Below are 25,261 nucleotides of genomic sequence, written 5' to 3' on the forward strand. Positions count from 1 at the left end.
ACAGGCATATAGTGATAGCACAAGGGAGAATCATTTTAAACTAAAAGTAAGGAGATTTAAAGTAGATGTTAGGAGGGTGGTGGGGCACTGGAACAGGTTGCCCAGAGAAGTTGTGGGTGCCCCATCTCTGGAGCTGTTCAAGACCAGGTTGGATGGGGCCCTAGGCAACCTGATCTAGTGGCATCCCTACCCATGGTAGAGAGGTTGCAACTAGATGATCGTGGTCCCCCGCAACCCAAGCTATTCTATGGTGATTCTATGATTCCACTATATATATAACAGAATTATCCTGAGAATTCTCCTTGCTTTATCTCTTTAGGAGCTCATAGCTGTCTATTTTCCTTCTTGAATCCTCGAGCAATGTCTTCTAGATTGCTGAAAAAGTTTTGGTTTTGGCTTTTTTTTCTTCCTTCTTGTATCTAAGACTTCATTATGAATTATCTCCTAGTCTTCACAGATGCTGTAGACAACAAACCTCCTGCACTGAGCATCCTCAGTTACTGCAAAAAACCTCCTTTAATACAGCCAACCTCAACCTTTTTAACAGACAATCCAATATTTGTCCAGGAAACTAAAAGCAAAATCCATAGATCTATTATCTCTCTTGTTGTATTTCAAAGGAAATAATGAGTTCTTCTATGGTGCTTAGAAAAAAGGGAGAGTTTTAAAAGCTTTTTTTTCAAGATAGTTTTAGACTGTGGATAGAAGTATTGTATTTAGCCTTGAAAAGCTCTTTTCACCTCAAAGAGCAGTTACTATCCTCGCTGTCTTTTATAAACTGCCTTTAACTGCGTTGTTTTCTTGTAGATCTTACTGCAAGATAGTACTTCTCACCCTGCACTGCAGAGGGGTTTTGGTGCATAAAGTTGTGTTACTAACTGCACTACAGGTAAGCTGATGCTGTGACTATCTCCTACAATGCTCAGTCTGCCCCCAGACACAGATTTAAATCCTGCACTATTACATTTCTTTCTGCTGCAAGCACTGCTGATAAAGCTATTCTTGGGATCATTTCTATTTAGGAAGTTCAAATTACCTGTACATTCATCTCACAGTGAAATACAGAATTACTGCTGCAAGGCTCAAATTCTAGTCTCAGATTTGCTGTATGCATTTCCGACATCATGTCCCAGTATTCATGGTCTTTACTATGGATAGGTAAATCTGCTTTTAAACTTTTATTTTTTAATTTCATGGAGCTTCATCAGCCCATATCATATTAAAAATGTTTATACATGCTTATTTTATTGGTCTTTACATATAAAATGTAAAGACCCATCCCTTGATCCCCTTTAAAAAAAAAAATGCTTCTTTTTACGGTAATCTGTGATAGGTCAGACAGGGTTTTAAAAACCTTTTACATGTACTAATCCCTGTGGTGGCTTTACCCTGCTGGGCAGCTGAATACCACAACCACTCTCTCAATCCCCCTCCTCAAAGAAAAAGAGGGGGAAAATATGATGGAAAGGGATCAAGGGTTGAGATAAAGACAGGGAGGTCACTCAACAGTTATCATCATGGGCTAAAAAGACAACATAGGGAGATTAATATAATTTATTGCCTATCACTAGCAGTCTAGCACGGTAAGAAATTAAAAGCAAACTAAAAACACCTTCCCCCTCATTCATCCTCTTCTATGTCCTCCCCTGAGCAGTGCAGGAGAACAGGGAATGGGGGCTGCGGTCAGTCCCTGACGCTTCGTCTCAGCAGCTCCTTCACGGTCCCTCTCTGCCCCTGCTCCCCGTGGGGTCCCTCCCACGGGATGCCGTCCTGCCCGAACTGATCCTGCGGGGGCTGCCCACAGGCAGCAGCTCTTCAAGAACTGCTCCCACACGGCTCCGTACCACGGGGTCCATCCCCCAGGAGCAAACTGCTCCAGCACGGGTCCCCCACGGGCGGCAGCTCCCCCAGACCCCCTGCTCCTGCGTGGGCTCCTCTCCACGGGCTGCAGCTCCGGCCCGGGGCCTGCTCCTGCGGGGGCTCTCCATGGGCCGCAGCCTCCTCCAGGCCACATCCACCTGCTCCACCGGGGGCTCCTCCACGGGCTGCAGCGTGGAGATCTGCTCCGTGTGGGACCCATGGGCTGCAGGGGGACAGCCTGCTCCACCAGGGGCCTCTCCACAGGCCGCAGGGGAACTGCTGCTGTGTGCCTCGAGCACCTCCTGCCCTCCTGCTGCATGGACCTTGGTGTCTTCAGGGCTGGTTCTCACTCTCCCAGCTGCTGTTGCACAGCAGTTTTTTCCCCCCATTCTTAACTCTGCTCTCCCAGAGGCCCAACCAGTATCACTTACTGGCTCGGCTCTGGCCTGCAAGGGGTCACTTTTGGAGCCAGCTGGAGCTGGCTCTGCTCTGACTTGGGGCAGCTGCTGGTCTCGGCTCACAGAGGCCACCCCTGCAGCCTCCCTGCTATCAGGCTCTTACCATGTAAACCCAATACAATCCCTTTATAGGAACTTGTTTACTTAAAAAACACGTTTTTGAGGGATTTTATTGTTTTTGAGATGCAAAAATTCTTTTGTTGTACAGAGTTGACAGGCCAGGTAAATATAGATCCTCTGCATGTATTCGCATTTTTTAGGAAATTGTGTCTGACTTTAAGAAGTCCTGTTCAAGGTATGTTTGCTTGCTTTCCTATTATCTCCGTAATATCAATGCCATAGATACAAATTTGTTATGTGTTAACCCAAAAGACTGCTGGATTTGAGGGAGAGCACAGGCAATACAGGAGTCAGACTGTAATACAGAAGATCTTGGTTAATCTTGCAAATTGAGAAAAGCAGAGTTGTCCTGTGTGCTGACACACTTTCAGCTGATGAGCTGAAGACTGTCCATTAAAAACTGTGTGTTTTACTTACTACGGGATGTCTGTGAGTTTCTCCACTGTGTGACTGCAGCCAGGGGAAGGTAAATGAGATTTAAGATTTTAACACATCTGATATTTCCACGAGACATGAGAATGCTATTGCACAAGACTGAGCTGAAATCTTGTTGGGATACTGCACAGATAAAATCTACCTGCAGATATACCAGAGTACTGCTAAAATGAAGTGAAAACATAAAACCTCTCATATAAAGAAAAAATAATAGTCCTTGGCTTACTTAGATAAGAGGAAGGGGAGAGAGAATATCAATACTGTTTGTTTAGGCCCTGAAAAGGAAGAGGAGACCTGTCAAAGCTAGAGAATAAAGGTGTCAAAATAAGAAAAAAAAGTGTAATGTGAGCATGAATAAATTTATGTTGCTAATTAGCAATTTCTAACTATCCAAACAGTAAAGTATTGGAACCACTTTTTTTATTAGGAGCAGTGAAGGACAAAAATCTAACCACCTTCTAAGATAGATTAATAAATGTACAAAAAGGCTTATCCAGTATGTCTGCCTTCAATAACAGGAAGCTTAAGTCAGTGACCCAGCAGTCCTTGAGTTCCCAAGTACAAACATATTTTTAATTTTAAAGTTAATACAAAAGAAATTGCATTTTATGCCAGGTTCTACAAATCAAATTTTAATATTTGGCTATTTTATAGCTATATAAGTTTCCTTTAAAAGGATGCTACTCTAAAGATATTTAGAGACTCTTGCAGCAACTGGTGATAAAAATTATTTCCCTTGATTGATAAACTGAAAGTGACCACACTGTACTTACTACTTGGAACCCTTTTCATCTAATTATCACTATGACATTTTTCAGAATAACATGAGTTGACATTTATAGTGAAACGTGCTATTGTTTCCTTAAGTTGCTTTTCTTTATAGTCATTTTAGTCTCTAATCACAGTGAGACACATTGTCTCACTTCCACTTGTACCGTAATTTCTTTTAACTTTGATAACTTTTGCAGTAATTTTTGGTATTAAGAGTTACAGTTTTTTTATTAAATTTAGACTTCTGTCAAGTACTGTTTGAATTTGTCAATATATGTACAAAATTTTCAGTTTTTTTGGGGGGGATTTATTGTTACTGTACTGAAGATGCTATGCTAAAAGGCTGATAGAAAAGGAAGAAAAAGTTTTGGAATTCCACTGAGTGCTGCAAATAGAAAAAATTAGAACAGGTTTAAAATCTAAAAAGCTGTATGACGTCAAAGTTACTTAATGTTTCTAGAATGTATATAATTTCCCTCATTCGTCCCCATTTTCAATTATCAAAAATAGGATAGACATAGATAACACATAGCACTCTGGATGGAGTTTTTTGAGGGTATGGGAAAGTATGACTATTGCTTTTTTTTTTTATTTTTATTTTTTAAATTGTTTCTGTTTACTTGGTGAACAGATCAGTTTTACAGTTTAGCAAAGCCCAAATGTTTATAAATGTACAAATGCACCACAAATATGCCTCTTTTAGCAATCAATTCTATATAATTTGAAAGCATCAAATACCTTACATAATGCCTTACATATTTTTTATACAACCTAAAAGCCTTCCTAACCTTTTAAAATAGGGTCATAGATGTATCTTGGTATCCTATATATATTACTGCTACAGTTTTATTGTGAAATATATCCAGGAGTTATACATTTAACTTATATGCATCTGTTTTTTTTTCTTGAAGAGAAATACAGCACTGAGTTATGCATGAGGTGCAATGAAGCCTATTAGTGTGTAATTGTTATCATTGCCTCCACAAAGCTCTTCAATGTCCCGACTTATACCAAGATCCCCAGTATAAAAAGGCTGTATGCAGCATCTATCTAAGGAGCATTAATTAGCACAAAGATTTACAGTGTAATAATATAATTCGTGTTGTTACTTGCTGCTGTTTCTTTCCATTGGGATATCTGAGATTTTTTCAGTCATCATCTATCCCTGGCAATTGCTGTGTTTGTTTAGTTGTGTGGTTAACAGACATAGAATCATAGAATCATTAAGGTTGGAAAAGGCCTTCAAGATCATCTGGTCCAAGTATCACCCTACTACCAATGTCACCCACCAAACCATGTCCCTAAGCACCACGTCCAACCTTTCCTTGAACACCCCCAGGGACGGTGACTCCACCGCCTCCCTAGGCAACCCGTTCCAATGCCTGACTGCTCATTCTGAGAAGAAATGTCTCCTAATTTCCAACCTTAATAATACTGTAGAAATGGAGCAGACTATTCAAGATGCAGTTGAGTGAATTTTGAGCCAAAGTATCTGCCAGCATAACTCTGCTAGTTGCAACCTCAACAAAGACTTTCTTCATTTTTTACAAAAACTTATTACAGATCTTTGACAATCCCAGAATCCCATAAATCTGTTCATATTTCCAGAGTGGGGAATTATCATCTATGCTTTGTAAATCATATCTGTACACCTAAACAATATCTTATATTTTGGCCATTAAATATAAGGTTTTCTTAGGCCACACTATTTTATTGAAATAAAGAAAACTTTTCAACATTTCCTTAGAAACGGCTGGTGATTTTCCATGTTCTTCTCTAATTGTTTTGTAGTCCGGTCTGTTAATCAATTGTTTATTTGTTCTAACTGGCAGATTTTAAACCGTGGTTTTGGTGAATTCATTTGAAAATTTTATAATTAAGTTCTTCAGAACCCAAGATCTTATTTTTATTACTAACAGAGTAGCCAATACTTTTAAGCATATTTGTAAATTATCTTGGTCTTGTTCGAGAAATTAATATTCTTCAGCCATTCTGAAACATTAGTTTACTGGTCTAAATATGTGAACTCTTTTGACATTGAAACAAGTTAAGATTTAATAGAGATTTTAAAAATTATTTTCTTCCTCTCATCTCGTAATCTCTATGAAACTCCATTACTTTAGGTGATACCTTTACTTCATTAATTAGAAATTCAGATGCTCTCCCAATTTTATTCTTCTCTAGCTAGTTAGATGGATTCCACTGCAGTATAAAAATATCACATTTCTGACAAAATTTCTCTTTATTGTCATGCCTTGCTCCTTTCTTGTCTCACTGCCATATCACACCCGTCTTCCAGCTCTTCTCTGTTCACTTTGTACCTTTAGCTTGCCAGCTTCTCTTTGTAATTAATACATCAGTATTTTAAGTACAAATTCAGTAGAAATCAATCTCTTTCTTTTTTTATTGCAATTCAATTTCTGCAGAACTCTCACTGCATTATTTTTTATTTCAATGATTTTTGGGGTGAGGAGGTCATTTTAAATTTCACTCCTTTCTGTATCTATAACAGATTTTGTACTGAGCTGTGCAAGTAACAGTTGTTTGCCTCTTAAAATCAGTAGCGTCTACTAGTTCTTCAGAATTCTTCTCTTTTCTACCCAAATAAATGTAAAATCTTATGTCTTAACTTTGAACACTTGATGAAAAGAAGTCAGATAGTCTTGTGAGTAGGGGCTTTTAGGAGCTGCCACATCTGGTAGTCCATCAGAGGTGATGCTTGCTGCTGCGGCTCCATGTCTCGAAGTCCAGACAGCAGTGAGGATGAGCATGTTTTCCCAGCAGGCACACAGAAACAGAATGCACCCACGTGCTTGCACACAGATGGCCACACAGATAAAAAACACATAGCATTGGCACAAATGAAAGCAGCAAAAATGGCCTGATGCTGTTCCTCTCTGGCTGAGCAAGATGAAAATCAATAATGGATAAGATGTATGCATAGAAAATACGTTTTCCTCTAGTAGCTAGCCTTAAGCAGTCTGTCCAGCAGTTGGCTTCTGGATCAGCCAGGTCTCCCCAGTTGCCTTCTACTCAGAGTACCTGATCCAGATCTATGAGTCCATCATCAGCTGACTGTCAGACCCCTGGTCCCTCTGGTAGTCTGCTTGCACCCATGGTCTTTCTAATAGCTAATTCTTAGATCTTCTGTCTCTCTAGAGGCTGATCGCCCCTCAAATACCTGTCTCCCAGGCCTTTTATTCCACTTTCTGCCTAGTCTGCAACCAGCCGCTTTTATCTCCCTTTTCCTGTATTTTGTCATGCTTGTTCCTTTACAGTCCACCTTGATGCCTTGCTTTCTCCACTTTTGGTTCCTCCTCTGAACATCCCATAACAAGTCCCATGCCGAAAGGCCCCAGTCTGTGCAGTGCCCCAGAGAGCCCTGTCATGGACCTGTGGTTCTGCGTCTCACCCAGACCATGGGGCTGATGTTCTCCTGGGACAGTCCTGGGGGGCCAGGCAGGGGCTCATGTCTTTGAGACACTGGGGCTCCCCAGCTGCCCTCTGCCTCTGCACTCCTGTATGTGTCGGGAGGTGACCCTTTAGCACATATCCCAAAGACTGTTTAACAAGCTCTTTTCACTTTTATGATGTAATAGCAATTTTTCACTAGCAACCTTCTCCATCATCCATATATCAGATTTAAACTCAGTGAAGGAAAAAAGAGATACTCAGACAGCAAGTAGTTATGGCTTTCTGTTGAAGGTAAGTGCTAAATTCAGTCCTGTTCTATGATCTTGGGCTTTGTTGTATTTCATTTTACTGGATTTTTCAGACATCCCTTATATTAAATAAATAAATTTCACATGTTGAGACTGCTTTTTAGGTTATCAGTTCTGGAGATTGGCTTTCTTTCTATTGCATATACACTGCATGCTGTGTTTGTAATATGATTAAAACCCATAATATACCATAACCAGATCCACAATTGGGATCTCTTCATTAATTAGCAACTATTTGGAAGGAATGGATGGACAGATACTTGTGATCCTTTTCAAACTATGTGTATGTTGTTTTAATCCTTTGTGTATTTGAGACAAAATTCTCCAACGACGTAAACAAGCTCTCAAATACCTGTCTTAAGACTTCACACATTTTGTTCTGTTTCCTTGTGGCAGCAATGACGATGGTCTTTACAAATGTATTATTATACATGCAGTTAAGTGTTTCTCTTTACGATAAAATGTTCCATTAAAAGAGAAAATTGAAATTTCGTAATGCTGAAGTACAGTTCCTGGCTTCCATTTTTTCTGCTTTGTACTGTATTTAGCAAGGAAATGCAATATCTAGTGTAAGCATATAAAAACAAACAAACAAAAATGATTACAATAACAGTGGAGCAAATAGCCACCCAAATATATTGCAGAGTATTTATATAGTTAAATTTGCTTTAACTGTGTTCACTTCAAGCACGTAGGCATTCTGCAAATATTATAGCAAAGACCTTAATTTACTCTTTCTACATTCTCTTATGGATAATAAAATTAATGCAGTGTTACCTGGGAAAACCAAATTTGAGCTAATGCATTTAAATAAAAAAAATGCTATGTGTTATCTGTGTCCATAAAATCTAGTCAGTATCACTTTGGTTCTGAATATTTACTAGCAAAAAGGCATCACCATAACTCGTGAGTTACGAGTCAACATAACCCGTCTTTGAGGGGTCTGAATCTCTGATCGCAGTAACTTCCACATGTGGTTTATTTATTAAGCCAACAAACTGTAGCATAGAAATTAAAAATAATAATAATTAAATTATAAGTGCAACCATAACTTCAATCTGATTCATGGATATAAAAAGGTGATAAACACAATTGCTAGAAAACTTACACAGTGGTGCAAACCTCTTAATATCTGACCATTAAGAAAACAGTTTGCAAGGGGAATAGTGATTAAGATTTCTAAAACTAAAGGGAAAAAAATAACAAAAACTGCAACTCTTACCTTAAAAAATTATATGATTATGCTCCCAGAAAATAACTTGTGAGATTCCAGCAAATAGTCTGTGTGCATTGGGGTTTTGTTTTGTTTGTTTTTCCCATTGTGAAACTGCACTTGTGGGACCATCTGTAATCACACCATCTAATGGCTTTACAGTTAACTCTCAGTAAGTTCTGATGGCAGTGAATTATAAAGTTTCCTGCAAAAATAGGCATAGAGCTTCTGTTGGAGAAAATGTGCAAAATATTGAAGGTACCTTTCAAAAGCAAATTAAGGAGCAATTTGAGTACATTTGATCACTGTGGTAATTGTAATTTTTCATTAATTATCTTTCAAAAAGTTTCAAGAGCATGAAAAGGCAGCTGATAATTCAATGACTGTTGGGTTTCTATTTGATCATAATATTTACATTTTCTGGCTTCACTTCTAGTTGAAATATTTTACCATTCTATTCTGCTGAAGTTTTGATATTGTTCATAAGTGGTGCTTATGAAGTTGATATTAGTCACATTTATTGTTATGAAATAATAAGTCAGAGACCAACTAGTTGCTCATGATACTTAAATTAAATCCTATCATAGATTTAATCCATGCCTTATTACTTATGTGTCCACACAAGATTAATTCAATTGATACTGATCAATCAATCCATCTACAGGATACTGTGTGCAGTCTGGTGTCATGTGAACTGGGTAAGGTTTGAGCATCGTCCTGCTGATGAGCTTATTGAGAGAAACAGGATACAGCTTGCAAGTTACTTTTGTGCAATTCCTAAACATGTGTTAGGAAGGTGTCAGGAGGATGTCAGTGCCATCAGTCTTGACACAGCTGTAGGCATGGTGATACCTGGATGATTGGTCCATCCCTTGGATGCTCATCTCACTCATCTCCCCAACTCTGTCCCACTAAATGCAGAGTAGGTTTCACTTGTGTGAATAGGGCAAGTGGTTTGGTTTCTTCTGCTCAGGCTGTGGTGATCAAGCCCAGTAGATAGCCCCAACAGCCCTGATTACATAATTTGCCTACCTCATGACCTTTTTCCTGACTTTTTTTTTTTTTTGCCACATTTGTATCTTTCCCCCCCTGTCGCCACTTGGAATACTGCATCCAGGTCTGGTGCCCCCAGCACAAAGAGGATGTGGACCTGTTACAGTGGGTCCAGAGGAGGGCCACAAAGGTGATCAGAGGGCTGGAGCACCTCTCCTACGAAGAAAGGCTGAGAGAGCTGGGGATGTTCAGCATGGAGAAGAGAAGGTTCCAGGGAGACCTCATTGCAGCTTTTCAGTACCTAAAGGGGGCTTATAAAAGATGGAAAGCATTTTTTTTTTTTTGTTTTGCACAGGCAGATAGTGAAAGGACAAGGTGGAATGGTTTTAAACTAAAAGAGGGGAGATTTAGATTAGAGGTTAGGAGGAAATTCTTCACTCAGAGGGTGATTAGGCACAGGCACAAGTTGTCCAGAGAAGCTGTGGATGCCCCATCCCTGGAGGTATTTAAGACCAGGTTGGATGAGGCCCTGGCCAACCTGATGTAGTGGGTGGTGTCCCTGCCCACGGCAGGGAGGTTGGAACTAGATGATCTTTAAGGTCCCTTCCAACCCAAACCATACTATGATACTACTGTTATACCTTTTCCCCTTTGTTTCTAGCTTTGGTACACCTATACCCAAATTTGACATTCCTGGTACTGTTACCTGGGTGGCCTTGTCAGTACTGCATGGTATTGCTGGCATGCTTACCCCAGCACTGCTTTTCCTGGGTGATTGCTGTCCCCAGGGGGGCCCAGAGCTCCCTGCAGGGCTCTGTGAGGCTTAGTCCTGTCCTGTAACTCCCGACATACCCGTGAAATCCAGGCACCCTTTACGATACTGTCTGTGACCCACCTGTTATGTCCAGCTATTTTCTATGTCCTGCTGAGTCAGCTTAATATCAGCCAGGGGCTGGTCACTAGTCTGCCTGCAGCCCAGCACTGCACTCCTGTAATCCTCTACACTGACTACATGAAATATTACTGTAGTATTACTTTATATAAAAATAAAAGGATATAAAAAATGTCATGCTTTCCTCTCCTCTATTGGATTTCTTATCTGTTGTTAACACAATAACGTTTGCTTTTGTCAGTAAGATAACATATTTTTGGGAGGAGACAGTACATTTCTTTTGTGTTTTAAAAATCTCAGAAACAATTGTCGTATGCCATACTGTGCAGAAACACCAACTCTCTCAAGAGCATGGCTGTGTGCTGCAGGGCTCTATATATTTGACATTTGGACCCAAGAAGACTCATCTGAGATGTGTATTTCAAGGCAGAAATTTTTTCTTCTAACACAGGCAATAAAGGTGATACTTTTTACACAGCAGCCTAGTAGCGTGATGCCTCTGCAGGGAGAAGAGCTTTATTCAGCATAAGGGAATTAAAATCCACATATATTGCCAAGAAGATTCAAGCCCCAGTCTCAAAGGCTTTAAACTATGCTGGGACTGCAGTCTGCTGTTATGGCTGACTCGTGCAGAAAAGAATGCAAGCTTTACAGGGTAAAAGGAGAAAGCACGTAAAGAAGTTTGTAGAACCAACAGACATTATTTGCATGTTTCAGACACTCATTGGCCACAGCTTATAGGATTGATTTTCTGTTTATATTAGATATATAGCTGAATGAAATGCAGAAATAGCGCAGGAAAGTGGTTTCTCTTTTTTTCCCTCTCTCTCCTTCCTTCCATATTGGCTTCACAAGGGAATCAAGACTTGAAGGGTGGTTTTCCCTTACATTTTTGCCTCACTACCAGTTATTTGGAATATGTGTGTTTAGGAAATACAGGTATTGGGGGGTTTGGAAAACATCGTGTTTTGTAGGAAAGTCTTCTAATCACTAGGTTACCACTTCAGAAAGGTGAACAGCAGTTGCTCACCATCTAGTTATTTCAGAACAATGGTCATAAGTTTATTTACGAGAGGTTTAAATTTTCTACATTTATTTGTGAGTGTATGGGCATTTTGAGCATGTTCGGAGGAATGCCTGGGTTCCTCTGGATCCAGTGAAGCTTAGAAAGGAAATAATCACCAGGCTGCTCAGGCTGGAGTATTTCTTAGTCAGTAGAGTTAAAACTCCAGGGAGCAATAACTTTAAGCCGCATCTACTTAGATACATCCTGTATTATACAAAGCAGCTAAACAGGAACTTTTGATATTGAAGCAATTAGCTTAACGACCTCAATTCACCTGATTCTTGCTTGGAAACTTAACTTATTTATTCAAGCTTGCCCAGTATGTCTATTAAAATGTCTGTTTTGCTATCAAAATTTCTGAGATTCTGTCAAGACTACTACAGCACACAGCAAAAGCAAAAATTATAATATAAGATGTGAAAATGTATAAATGCTGCTGTTAATGACTGACCAATATTACATCAGACACTCAAAAGTAAAAATAACTTGTAATTAGGACAGTTAAAATGTTTTATCTGATATTCAATGATTGATTCTCCAAAGTGCATTAGCAACATAAAGCTAGTTGTCAGTGTATTTTATAGCTGGGAGAGCATACTTGGAGAGTGCAAAGTTTTGCCTTGCCCACTAATTAGTAATGGAGAAAAAGAGGGCAGAGACCTTAGACTGAATTAATCAAGAACACCTGGAACTGTGTGCCAAGAACAGTTATTAATATTCTGGATTAGTGTTAGGTGTTAAAAAATGAATGCAGTACAGTATTATATATCAAGGCTTACAAGGATCAGTGAACATCAGTAAACATCTAATGGGAACTCTTTCACTAGCTGAAGCCCTGAGAAGAGTAGCCAATCTAAGAGTGTTCACTGGAAAACCTTAATGCTGTGCTTTTCTATAGTACGTCTTCACACATCTCTGTAGTAGAGCCAAAATATTTATTAATTTGTGTGCAGCTCTTTTTTGTTTACTGACTTTAGTGAAGATCATCAGTATGCAGTTCCTGCAGTGCACAAGAAATCTTACTTTCCATAGTTAGTGTTGAGGTACACTATTGATCATCAAGTAATAGAAGAGAGAGAACAGAGTGTGCTGAAAGGATGATGCATTTCTTCATCCCTTTGCCTAAAGGGCAGCTTCTAGTGGAGACCATTTTATTACCTCTGTGGGATAACTGGTTTGTGATAGAAACTTTTTTGTAGAGTTGTGGACTATAACTATGTTAGATGCTATTGAGCCTGTAAAGGTATTAAGCTTAAAAGCTTTCAAAATCCTTACTCTCCTAACTCAAACTGCTCTGTTGTGTTTGGGAACTGCTTGAATGATGGCAACTTATAATCACTATAACCTATAATGTAGCAAGGTACAAGTCTTAAAAATTTCCTACTACACTGTTTGCACTCTGGTTTACTAAGTAATCTTCAGCTATCTTGCTTATCTCAGGAGAAATTTTTCTCTAGGGTAGCTAAAAAGTTATTTTATGGCCAAATGGCGTTTTGGTTTGAGAAAAAGTCTTAACCACATTATATGATTGTGAGTTGAGTATTTCTTGTTACAAGATGTCGTGGCTAGTGCCTTTTCCCTTGGGAACAGAGCTGTTCTGGCATAGGTAAAGTAAAGCCTAAGTGATAGAATCAGATTTTCATTATATATAATAAAAAAAAATAAACAAACAAAAACAAACAAAAAGCACACCTATTTTGCTAGATTTTTTTTCCTTTTTTTTTTTTTTTTCAGTTTTATGGGATATTTGCATATTTTGATTCCAGACTTCTTTAAGAGGAATTTTCTGAACCTCAGAAGGAAAACATGATTTTATTGTTGTAGTTACATTATAGTGCATTGTAGTTGCAAGTGAATGCATTAAATAACAAAACTGTTAACCAAACTCCCAACTTCCTATCTGTAAATTTTCATTCAATTAATAATTAAGAATAAGAATTAAAGCTGAGGAATTTCACCTTATCGTTCCTGTCTAAGGCTTGTTTTTTGGTCACATTATACCCCTGTGAACCCATTACTTCAGTCCTTCACAGGGGACAATCGGCAGCAATTAGGAACTTATTCCCGGCCTAAGAAGAGCTTAAAGTTTCAGATATACTATATAGTGGTCTGCTGAGATGCTGGCTCAGGGTGGCAGTTTTTCATGTCATGTCAAAGCTAAGTATATCACTTCTACTACAAGAAATGAAATCTTTCAGTTCAGAGATATCAAAATGTTGTCACTGAAAATGTAAATTGTATTTGACATCTGAACAAAAAATTGTTACAGACTCACCTCTTGGTGCAATAGCCTGCAGTTGTGTAGAAACAGACAACACATAAGACAATGCATTATAAGCAGAGATTGGTAAAGATAAAAAATAATAATAATAACAATTATAATTTTTTGTTTGACTCATAAACATAAAAGACCAGGGAAACTCAAAATTACTCCCAATTATTTTGTATTACTTTTCATGGTAATTATTCATTTTTTTTCATTGAAATACAGACTAAAAGGAAAATGAGGTCTAGAGGATCACCTCCAATTTGCAAAAGAGACTGGATGGAAGGTTACCGATTCAACATGTATGAGAAAGAGTTAATGTTGTCAGGTAAGTGAAACCTATTTTAAGACTTCTTGTTTGCTGAAAGGGTAAGAAATTATGGTACCTGTACACTGAGGGAACTCTTGTACCTGCTGGTTATGAGCAATGGCAGAGACTAGCTCCCAATGTTTCTACATTGCACAGGTTAGATAAATAATCATCCCTTCAGAAAGGGATATTTATATCTGGGGACGAAACCAAAGTAAAAATGCATTCTGTTCCCTGTTATGATGATCATCTCTTCCTAGATTCTATAAATTTAATTCTTCCTTATGACCAACAGCAAAAAGTTCTGTACATATCAGAAAAAACAATGTTGAGTATTTTTTTAAATTCTCCCATTTTCATTTCAGTGAAAATTGCTCATCAGCTCAAATCAAATTTGGTTTAAAATTGCATTTTTTCAGTGATCAGTGACTCACTCACTGAAAAAGATCCATTCAGACTTAGAGGCAACTACTAATTTTAAAATAAGTTTTCAAATATGTATTACTAGATGTCTACACACGTGTCATAATCGGTGTGAAATCAGTTATGCATTAAGGGTCTGCATTGAAAAAGCACAACTGCAGCATCTATGATGTTGTTCTACTTCACATTGCACATTTGAAGATGCGGAGCTAAACCTAAAATTGAGAAACTAAAAGTCACAACCTATTTTCTCCTTTATCTTCTCACTTATTCACAAGTCCTTTAAGTTGATTGAGGGACTTTGAGTCTTTTTCTGCTAGTGCTGTTCTGTGATATTAACATCTTCTTGTACGTATCTTCTTGTACTGCAGAAATTAAGCAATTAATGAGTATATCAGAATATCAGGTAGTCTTGCATTGTCTTAGTATAAGATCAATAGGAAACCTTTCTTTTGGTCAAAATTTATGAAATAATTTTAAAATGCAAATAGCTTCCATTCTGTTATAAATATTTGTGGCTCATATAATACTTAATCTATTAAGTGTCCTATAGACACTCCTAATTTCCAAATCTAACATTCTTTCACCTAAAACAGCTATTGCTAGGTTAGAGGAAACCTACTGAGATTTAATTTAATTGAAAACAACAACAGCCTTAAAATAAAATAGAAAATAGTTATTTATCAGTATGTGGAAGTTAAAAATAACCAAACTCTTTAATGGATTCTTAGATATCTTAAAAAATATGTGGTTAGGTTGGGGAAACAAGTGGTGTTCCCCAGGGGTCAGTGTTGGGGCCCATCTTCTTTAATATCATTATTGATGATTTGGATGAGGGGATTGAGTGCACTCCCAGTAAATCTGCAGATGACACCAAGATGGGGGGAAGCGTTGATCTGCCGGAGGGTAGGAAGGCCCTGCAGAGGGACCTGGATAGGCTGGGTGGATGGGCAGAGGCCAATGGGATGAGGTTCAACATGGCTATGTGCTGGGTCCTGTACTTTGGCCACAACAACCCCATGCAATGCTACAGGCCTGGGGGAGAGTGGGTGGAAAGCTGTGCAGAGAAAAAGATCAGGGGGTGCTGACTGATGCTTGCCTGAACATGAGCCAGCAGTTTGCCTAGGTGGCCAAGAAGGCCAACGGCATCCTGGCTTGTATCAGAAATAGTGTAGCCAGCAGGACCAGGAAGGTGATCGTCCCCCTGTACTCAGCTCTGGTGAGGCTGAACCTCGAGTTCTGTGTTCAGCTTTGGGCCCCTCAGTACAAGAAGGACATTGAGGCCCTGGAATGTGTCCAGACAAGGGCTACGAAGCCAGTGAAGGGCCTGGAACACAAGTCCTGTGAGGAGCGGCTGAGGGAGCTGGGGTTGTTTAGTCTGGAGAAGAGGAGGCTTATGGGAGACCTTATTGCTCTCTACAACTACCTGAAAGGAAGTTGTAGGGAGCTGGGGGTCGGCCTCTTTTCACAGATAACTAGTGATAGGATTAGAGGGAATGGTCTCAAGTTGCAGCAAGGGAGGCTCAGGTTGGAAATTAGGAGAAATTTCTTCTCAGAAAGAGCAGTCAGGCATTGGGACGGGTTGCCCAGGGAGGTGGTGGAGTCACCGTCCTTGGGGGTGTTCAAGGAAAGGTTGGACGTGGTGCTTAGGGACATGGTTTGGTGGGTGACATTGGTAGTAGGGGGATGGTTGGACCAGATGATCTTGGAGGTCTTTTCCAACCTTTATGATTCTCTGAAAGTGAGAATGAAAGACTTTTTCTCCTTCCAACTGAGTTACTCACACCCATCCCTTCCCTTCCCTTCCCTTCCCTTCCCTTCCCTTCCCTTCCCTTCCCTTCCCTTCCCTTCCCTTCCCTTCCCTTCCCTTCCCTTCCCTTCCCTTCCCTTCCCTTCCCTTCCCTTCCCTTCCCTTCCCCCTTCCCTTCCCTTCCCTTCCCTTCCCTTCCCCCTTCCCTTCCCTTCCCTTCCCTTCCCTTCCCTTCCCTTCCCTTCCCTTCCCTTCCCTTCCCCCTTCCCTTCCCTTCCCTTCCCTTCCCTTCCCTTCCCTTCCCTTCCCTTCCCTTCCCTTCCCTTCCCTTCCCTTCCCTTCCCTTCCCTTCCCTTCCCTTCCCTTCCCTTCCCTTCCCTTCCCTTCCCCCTTCCCTTCCCTTCCCTTCCCTTCCCTTCCCTTCCCTTCCCTTCCCTTCCCTTCCCTTCCCTTCCCTTCCCTTCCCTTCCCTTCCCTTCCCTTCCCTTCCCTTCCCTTCCCTTCCCTTCCCTTCCCTTCCCTTCCCTTCCCTTCCCTTCCCTTCCCTTCCCTTCCCTTCCCTTCCCTTCCCTTCCCTTCCCTTCCCTTCCCTTCCCTTCCCTTCCCTCCCCTCCCTTCCCTTCCCTTCCCTTCCCTTCCTTCTTGCTTAATTTTTTTTCCTTCTCCATTGTCAAGTGCAGATTCACAATGTCCTTTGGAAATCTGCATTGTTTGTTTGAGATTAGTATGTGCTAAGCAAAGTGAATACTGAATTACTTTCTAAATCCATGGGAGTTTGAAGTTTAGAGAAAGTGATGGAATACTCACTTGAACATGCACTATGCATTATGTTAAGTAAACTTAACACATAATCTTCTTTATCAAACACTTCTTTTCATGCATTTATGCATGTGCTTTTTAACAAAGTGCTTTTTCTTCGCTTTCCAATGGGGACCAATTTGTTGTAGCAGGTTCTAAACTTATTTTTACGAATATATATCAAAGTAACTGATTTCCTAACATAAATGTCAAGATATACCATGACTTTAGAAATAGTGATTAAGTGCTCAGTCTCCTTTCCTCCTTCTGTGTTTGCTTATTTATTTTTACTTATGGTCCTGATTTTTTACTAGGCTTTTATACAAATATTTGACAAATGTCTTTTCTGACATCTTATAAAAAAAAAAAAGGCTGCACCAGTGTTAAATACATTGGAAGAATCACCTCTTTTGACCAGTTGGCTATGCTGTGTTTAATGCGCCCCAAAAGATTCTAGATACTTGTTTCAGGAAATTTTAGTATCACAGGTTCATAGAATAGTTCTGGCTGAAAGTTACCCCAGGTTGTTTTGTGTCCAGTGTCCTACTCAAAGCAAGGTATACTGTGAGATCAGTTCAGATTACTCAGGGTTTTATTCAGTCATGTCTTGAAAACCTCCAAAGATGGAGACTGCACAACTTCTCTTGCAGTGCTTGTCTGCCTTCATATTGAAAAAAAAAATATGCATATATTCAGTCTAAGCCTCAATATATAATATACAAATAGCTACATTTTTGTGTTTTAGTTCATAGGGGCTGAAGCCCAGACTAAAAAGATTTCACAGTGAAGCAGAAAGAGGCCAGCACATTTGGTTTTAAAATGTACATTTCCTGACTTTTGGATATTTAATTTTGTGAATTAAGAACTAAAGTGTGCCCTCTCCTCCTACTATTCCTTTGTTCACTGTGTTGTATATTTTTTCCTTATCTCCATTGGTCATATATATAGAATAAATAATCATTTTTTATTTATTAAAGAATATCAAACTCAGATTTCATTTATATATCCGGTCACCAGTTTTTGAAAGCAAAATACGAAATTTAGCCACATATTCTTAATTCTGAAATTTAGAAAATCAGTCTCCAAACAGTGTCTCCAGTATTATTGCCACTCATTTGACACCTCTTTTCCATCTGCGTGAAGCTGTTTTGCTGATCCTTTGTTAGAATTGATTTCTATTTATGAAACATATGTTAGTTGGCCTTTTTTTTTTTTTTTTTTTTTTTTTTTTCTTGTATTAAAGTCTTTCTGTTAGACCCTTGTGTTGAAACCATATTCCCCTGGTAAAGTAGTAAAGTACTCTCTTTATTTATTTATTTAGTAGAAAGCTTTCACTAGAAATGGAAAGGACAGAGTTCAAATGTTCTGATTAAGACTGAAATCTCCAGTGAGACAGGATAAATACTCTTGAATCTGATATATTCCTCTGTAGATGAGAAGGTTGGCTTCTCTAAATAACAGTATTTTTCAGAATTCTCCAGGTTTCCAATCTGTTGTGTTTTTTTTAACAACCTTAGATGAGTAAAGCAAATGACATGTAGTGCACTACACCTGAATGCTGATAATATGCAAGCAACATTTTTAATTGCCCTATTATGATCCACTTATTATTTAGAATAGATATAAGTAGTAAAAATGAAGAATATGCTCAGTCATTACTTAAACCTGTACAGAAGAAATTTCAGGAATACTTATTAGTGGAATGTGGATGTTTTACATTGTGTGGATGCCACCGGTGTGAGAAAAGGCCTATATAACTATAAATAACTTACTGTGTGTTAGAGCTAGAATAGTTAATTTGGAAGGGACCTTCAGAGATCATCTAGTCCAACTGCCTGACCATTTCAGGGTTAATCAAAAGTTAAAGCATATTATTAAAGGCATCCAAATGCCTCTTGAACACCTTTCTGGGAAGCCTGTTTCAGTGTTTGACCACGCTTATGGTAAAGACATTTTTCCTAATATTTGGTGTGATGCATGATCACCTGCTTCATTAGTACAACAACCCCAGTATCATTATAAAATGTATTGCAGCCCTCACAATTGTCACTGTTCTGGAACCTCACCAGTCTGCTAAGTTTGGGACTCATGCTTGAAGCTTTGGTACAAATATTTTTGATTGATTACAGAAAGCTGTGCCCTTTGTATTGGCTTCTAAAATATTTCTTACACATTAGCTGCCTATTGTGATTTTATGCCTATAAGGTCTGACTACACTTTGTCTTCAGATAGCAATTTCAGTAGAGATCTAACAAATTTCCTTTGCTCGGTCTTGAAAGTACTCTGAGGTATATTTTGCCTTCAGAAATTTGCCTTTGGAAATTTGCCTTTGGACTTCTTTTAAGTTCTTCAGTCAAGCTCAGCAGTTAAGCCAGATGCAGATGCATCATTTGCTTAATTTGTAAGACAGAGGACACTTGATTCAGGAAGAAAAGTAGTCTCTGTCTGCTGGTATTGATACACTATTCCACTGCTCTACAAGTATGTTGTGTCCTGGCATGTATGAGAGTGAAGCCATGTGGACCTGGCACTGTAATTTTTTTTTGTATCAAATTTCAGTCCAGTACTTTAGTGCTGCCATCTGAGCAGCAATACTAATCATTACCTGTACTTCTTCACATTTTTTTAAATTTATTTAATAAATCTTGTTAATAATTAATGTCATTCTTTTGATAACTTCAAGATAAGCTAGGAAAAATTTAATAACTTTTCTCCAAATGACCTACAGAGGTCTCAAAATCTATTATAATAATTAATGTTCAGCTGTGAAGTTGAAAATATTTCATATAATTTTTTAATGCACGCTTCTGATAAAAATTGTTTACAATATCAGTGATTAATCAGTGTTATAATTACATGTCCATATGCATAAAGGAGAAACTCCCCAAGGGAATTTAAACTTTGCTATCATTGGAGGTACATAAGAGAAACTGTGAACTGTACATCAGGTAAAGGGCAACAAGACTTGGCAGAACTACCTCCTAAGCAAAACTGACGCGATCACAGGGATGTGTATGTACCTCTAGGGCTGAGGTTTCACCATTACAATGATAAAGGATGCACTCCAGGGCAGTCTGTGTAGAAATGCAGGGATGTGATACAGTTTTCCAAACAGAGCTTCTTTCATTGAAGATTCTCATCATATTGCTAATATAAATGTCTCTTGAGTAGAATTCTTAACCTAATATTATTATGTAATTATTATGTAATTCCCCCCCCCCCCCCCAAAAAAAAAAAAAAAAAAGTACTTCCTTAACCTAATTCTCATTGTAGGTACAGAAATCTTCAGGACATTTACCCTTCATATCTAGGGAAACATTCATTTTTTCACCTACGTACTTTTCTCAGTATAAAAGTATGTTTGAAAATAACTGATATATCACAACATCCTTAAAAATATTTCTCCATTCATTTCAATATGAAAATTCCAGATGTGCCCAGATTTAAAATGTATATGAATAGTTACTGTTTTGTAACAGAACTGCGCTTTTCTTATAGTTACTGTGCATTGTGGTAGAATTCCAGATACTGAGGCTAGAACTGCATTCATGATAGAATATTCCTCATCATCTTCTAATCATTTAGCTTCCAGAATTGAATTCTAGTCTTTGTTCTTTGTGTAAAAAAATAAAATAAATAAAATATAATGTTGCCCATAGAAAGATTTCTTATACACATCTCTCTCCCTCTGCAGAAATAAATGCTTTCAGGACTACCGCATCAGAATATGGATCCAGCTACAAGGTAAAATGTGACTTGGAAAAAAAATCATTGCATCCTCATGTAGCAATTTTTCTTTAGCACAAAGCCAAGGGAGCTTTCAGTCTGCAAGACCATATTTGCCTCATATATAATTTTTAGTATTGAAATTATATGTTGACACTCTCTCCCTGAGAATTCTTAACCTCACAGAATATATCTGTAAAACGGTCTAATTCTAATGACTCTCTGGTCTTATTCTAAAGTGCAAAAATTGAAAAAGATTAATGATTCTTAAGATTTTCTTTTAAGATCTGTTATTTCAAGGGATAGGGGACTTCTGAGATCGTTTGTCGTATCTGGTGTTATTGAAATTCTATCCAACCATAATAGTGTTTTTAAAGTCTGAAAGTTGCTGTTTCTTTTTCAGTCTGAAATGCTGCATGTGTTCAAACTACCATATTTTTCTAGTTCTATTTATTGGATGAGAAGAAGATATTAACTCACCCAATGAATGTCGGTTAGCACATTCTTTACTACAGTAAAGGTTGCTCTGAAGCTTTTCTTGCCTGATCAAAACCAGAATATTTGCATAATCAAGATATTTGAAGATCTCACAAAAGTTTCCAGTCTAGTAAACATGACATGTCATGTGATCACAGTTAAAGTTCAATTCATTTCTTTCCCCCAAAGAGGCTAAAACATACAGAAGCCCATGATTTTCACTGATTTTGAAGAAAGGACATCACCTGGGAAAAACAATAGTGCTATGTTTAAAAGAAAAAAAAAAAAAGTGCTTTATCTCCAGAACTTTCTTCATAGTAAATGTTTTGTTACAAAACTTGCAATTCTGGGAAGAATAAATGCTTTGTATTTTGTTGTTTCACTGATTAATTAAAAACAAACAAACAAAACCACCACCAACAAACAACTCCACGTATTTTAACATTCTCTAGACTTTTACGTATAATCAGGTATTCAATAAAATCTGAGCTCTGTTTCAGTAATTAATCAAGAAGAAACTGAGCCAGTCTGCCATACTTAGTGTCTTAAGGCTTGCACTTCCTTGGTACACCTTACCAGAAAGATGGAAGTGGGGTCTTTGCAAGTTGTAAGCAACCATATTTGATTTTCTTTAACTTGCACTTTAAATTCTAAAAGTAAATGCATTCAAAGTAATGAGTTATGGTGTGTGTTAAGGATAAGTTTCTGGTGATGTTCCTACCTGTTCATGTTATCCTTCCTTTTCAACAAATAAAGCAAATGATTTGTGTTTAAATTGTAAATTAAAGTGTTAGTTAAGTGAGATTATTTTCCTCTTTTCGTCCCGAAGTGGTGTCATAGTTTTGGCTGGGATAGAGTTGATTTTCTTTATAGAGGCTTGTATGATTCTGTGTTTTGGATTTTTGATGAAAATAGTGGTGATAACACACTGATGATTTAGCTGTTGCAAAGCAGTGCTCACACAGAGCCAAGGGTTTTTCTACTTCTTGTGCTGCCCAGCCAGTGAGGAGGCTGGGGTGCACCAGGAGCTGGGAGGGGGCACAGCCAGGACAGCTGACCAAGACTAACCAAAGGCATGTCCGATACCATGTGGCATCATGCTCAGCAATAAAAGCTGGGGTGAAGAAGGAAGAAGTGGGGGATGTTCAGAGTGATGGTGTTTGTCTTCCCAAAAAAACATTATGTATGATGCACCCTGCTTTCCTGGGAGTGGCTGAACACCTACCTGCTGATGGGAAGTATGTATGAATTCCATGTTTTGCTTTGTTTATGCATGTGGCTTTTGCTTTACTTAGTTAATTGTCTTTATCTAAACCCATGAGTTCTCTCACTTTTACCTTTCCAGTTCTCTCCCCCATCCCACCTGGAGAGAGTGAACAAGTGGCTGTGTGGTGCTGAGCTGCCTGCTCAGGTTAGACTACAAGTGGTAAGGGAACTGGAGAGAGGATCTTATCTAATATGCCTCTTTACTTTAGAGAGGGACAATATCCCTTGATCAAAAGTAGGGTAATATTATAGTTTATTAAATTTCTCTTCACTGAGGAAATAATGTTCTTAGAAAGAATTCTACTTTTATTTATATTGTTTTGTTTGTTTATCTCATTTCTTTTCCGTAGCTTAAGGTTATAACTGCTCTCTCACTATTATTATTACTATTATTATTTTTTTCTTCTCAACATCCAAAAAGTCCCAGGCGAAGTTGATAAAATATGAAATAGAACAAGATTACTAATCTTTCTGGGACTATAAAGTTTCTTTTACTACAGTGATTCTGTAATGCACTTTTAGATGTTTGGAAGTGATTTCCTAAGGATATTTGGAACTATAGTGTACTGAATTAAAAGATTTTGTGACAAAGATGCTAGTGGCTAGTACTGTTTTGGGGAAAAAGCTTAGCATCTTGTCTACTCTATTCTTGCTAGCAGTCAAATATGTTATCAAGTGCAGAATACAGCAGCATGATTACTCTTTTGCATTGCCAGGAGAGTATGATGGAAGACAGCTGCTTCACATATGAACACGTAGGACAGAGGAATGCATTAGAAAAACATGTTTTTCACCTTGTTTCTCTTCTCTAACGAATACTGAAACCAAATTCTACCTTCTTATCAGGCCAATTGCAGGTCGTGGTGCGTCTGAGTAACACTTATTAGTAACTCCTTTTTCATTCCTCCTCCCCGTATCACTTTGCCTCGTGAAATAGTCACTTGTTTCATGGTGCTGTGTTTTCATACATGACTTTCTCTGTCCTTTCTTTCACTGCACTGATGTATTGTGGTATTAAGAAAACAAAGAACACTGTCTCCACAAACCTTTTGTATTAAATTGGGTTTGTTTCAGTGAACTTCTGATTGAAACTTCTTTAGTAGGGAAAGAATGGGAGTAATTCAAAATATCAAATCATTTTGTAGTCTACTGAAGGTTGTCTATCAGTTGTTGGAGTGCATTTTCTAAATTATGCTGAATTCATAAAATATGTTGTCTTGTATTGGCAGAAAGGAAAAGACAAGGCATGATAGTTGTGACTGCATATCTTAAGTTTAGCAGAAAGGGCCAGGCAGCGTGTTTCTGAGAATCAGCTGCTTTAGTTGCTGAGGAGTACATCCATTGTGCTTAGATGTTGCATTCTTTGTGGTTTATCCCTTTCTTAATTTTTTTTTTTTCTTTTTTCAAATCCATAAATTAGTTGGTTCTTTATCAGGATCTTGCAGTACATTTTTCCTGAGGGCACTGTCAGCCCTGACTGTCCCTGCCTTGTCCTCTCAGGCTCCCCCATATTTGCCAGGGCCCAGGACCCTGTTTCAGCCCCCAGGGCTGTCACCCCCTCCTCCAGCCTGGCCCCAGCAGGATCAGTCTGAACCTCCTCGCAGCCTTGCCCTGCCCGCAGCCGTGGGCACAAACCAAGCCAGGCCCACACGTGTGCCCATATCCCAGCCCAGCCTCAACCTGTCTCTGTCCCCAGGAGGGTGCCAAATGCCTGGGACAGGGGATGAAGTAGAAAGCACTTCTTAATGTGGGAGGACATGTTTATAGATGGAAGGAGCATTGGGGAGAACTGGGAGAAAAACGGAGGAAAGAGTTAAGCTGAGAAGGAAGTCCTACCCTTGCAGTAGTGTAAATGTGGATTAGCTCCACTGAAGAAATCACCCAGGGTCCTGGGCAGTGCACAGAAATATTGTGATCAGCTGGCCATTCAGAGACACCAGGAAAAAAAAAAACGAGACAAGTAGATAAGCAGCAGTGGGTTTTGTTGGCCTGGTCGGAGACACAAGAGGAGAGGTAGAACCAGAAGTCTACCCTTTCCTGAGTGGCAAAGCAATGTATCAAACCAAGAAAGGGGGTGTTGAGGCATGATTTTTTTTTTCCTGAAAACTTCATTATATTCTCATATTTGCTTTCATCTAAAATTAAATATGGAAATATATCTGTGTAATTATGTTTCCTGCCCTACTATAGTGGAAAGTATAATACATATATATATATATATATCTAATTTTAAATCTTTACTCTTCATTTGGAGGTAGCATGTCAGAAGAAAAATAAAAGAGAGTATGTATAGTATTTAGATTTTTTTTTTCTGATTTAAAATCATTTGGCAACAAAGTGAGAGGAAAATTACAATTATTCATCCTGCTTTCCTTACAGAAAGAGGTGGGAAGAGAAATAATGACTGAAGAGCATGCAGATGGAACAGATCCTGGGACAAGGAGAGTTGTGGCAGAATTTTGTTAGAGGCAGTTTTTAACATCTGGTTGCACTGCACTTTACGTACAGTACAGCCTTAGCTAGGAAACTAAGGGGCTTGTTCCCAGATCTGCCTAGACTGTAGACATGAGTTGGTCACTACACAAATCTTTCTTTCGTACATTGAAGCCATAATGGCTGAGATGGATTTTCTGAATATATTTAGCTGCTGTTGGACATCTTAGAATTCCTACCATGCCCTCTGCTTTACTTTACTTTTTTTTTTCTTTGTTTGTT

The 25,261-nt window shown here is 38.7% G+C and overlaps 1 long non-coding RNA gene across 1 annotated transcript; it reads left to right on the forward strand.

The window, feature by feature from the left end:
- The first annotated feature begins 1,497 nt into the window (after positions 1–1,497).
- On the forward strand, positions 1,498–24,055 carry LOC125183348 (uncharacterized). The gene is made up of 4 exons (XR_010828766.1): positions 1,498–2,613; positions 14,022–14,124; positions 20,772–20,821; positions 22,626–24,055. It is a non-coding gene; the product is annotated as an uncharacterized lncRNA (long non-coding RNA).
- Positions 24,056–25,261: the final 1,206 nt, after the last annotated feature.

Source organism: Anser cygnoides, chromosome 2, assembly GCF_040182565.1.
Source record: "Anser cygnoides isolate HZ-2024a breed goose chromosome 2, Taihu_goose_T2T_genome, whole genome shotgun sequence".
Lineage (NCBI taxonomy): Eukaryota > Metazoa > Chordata > Aves > Anseriformes > Anatidae > Anser > Anser cygnoides.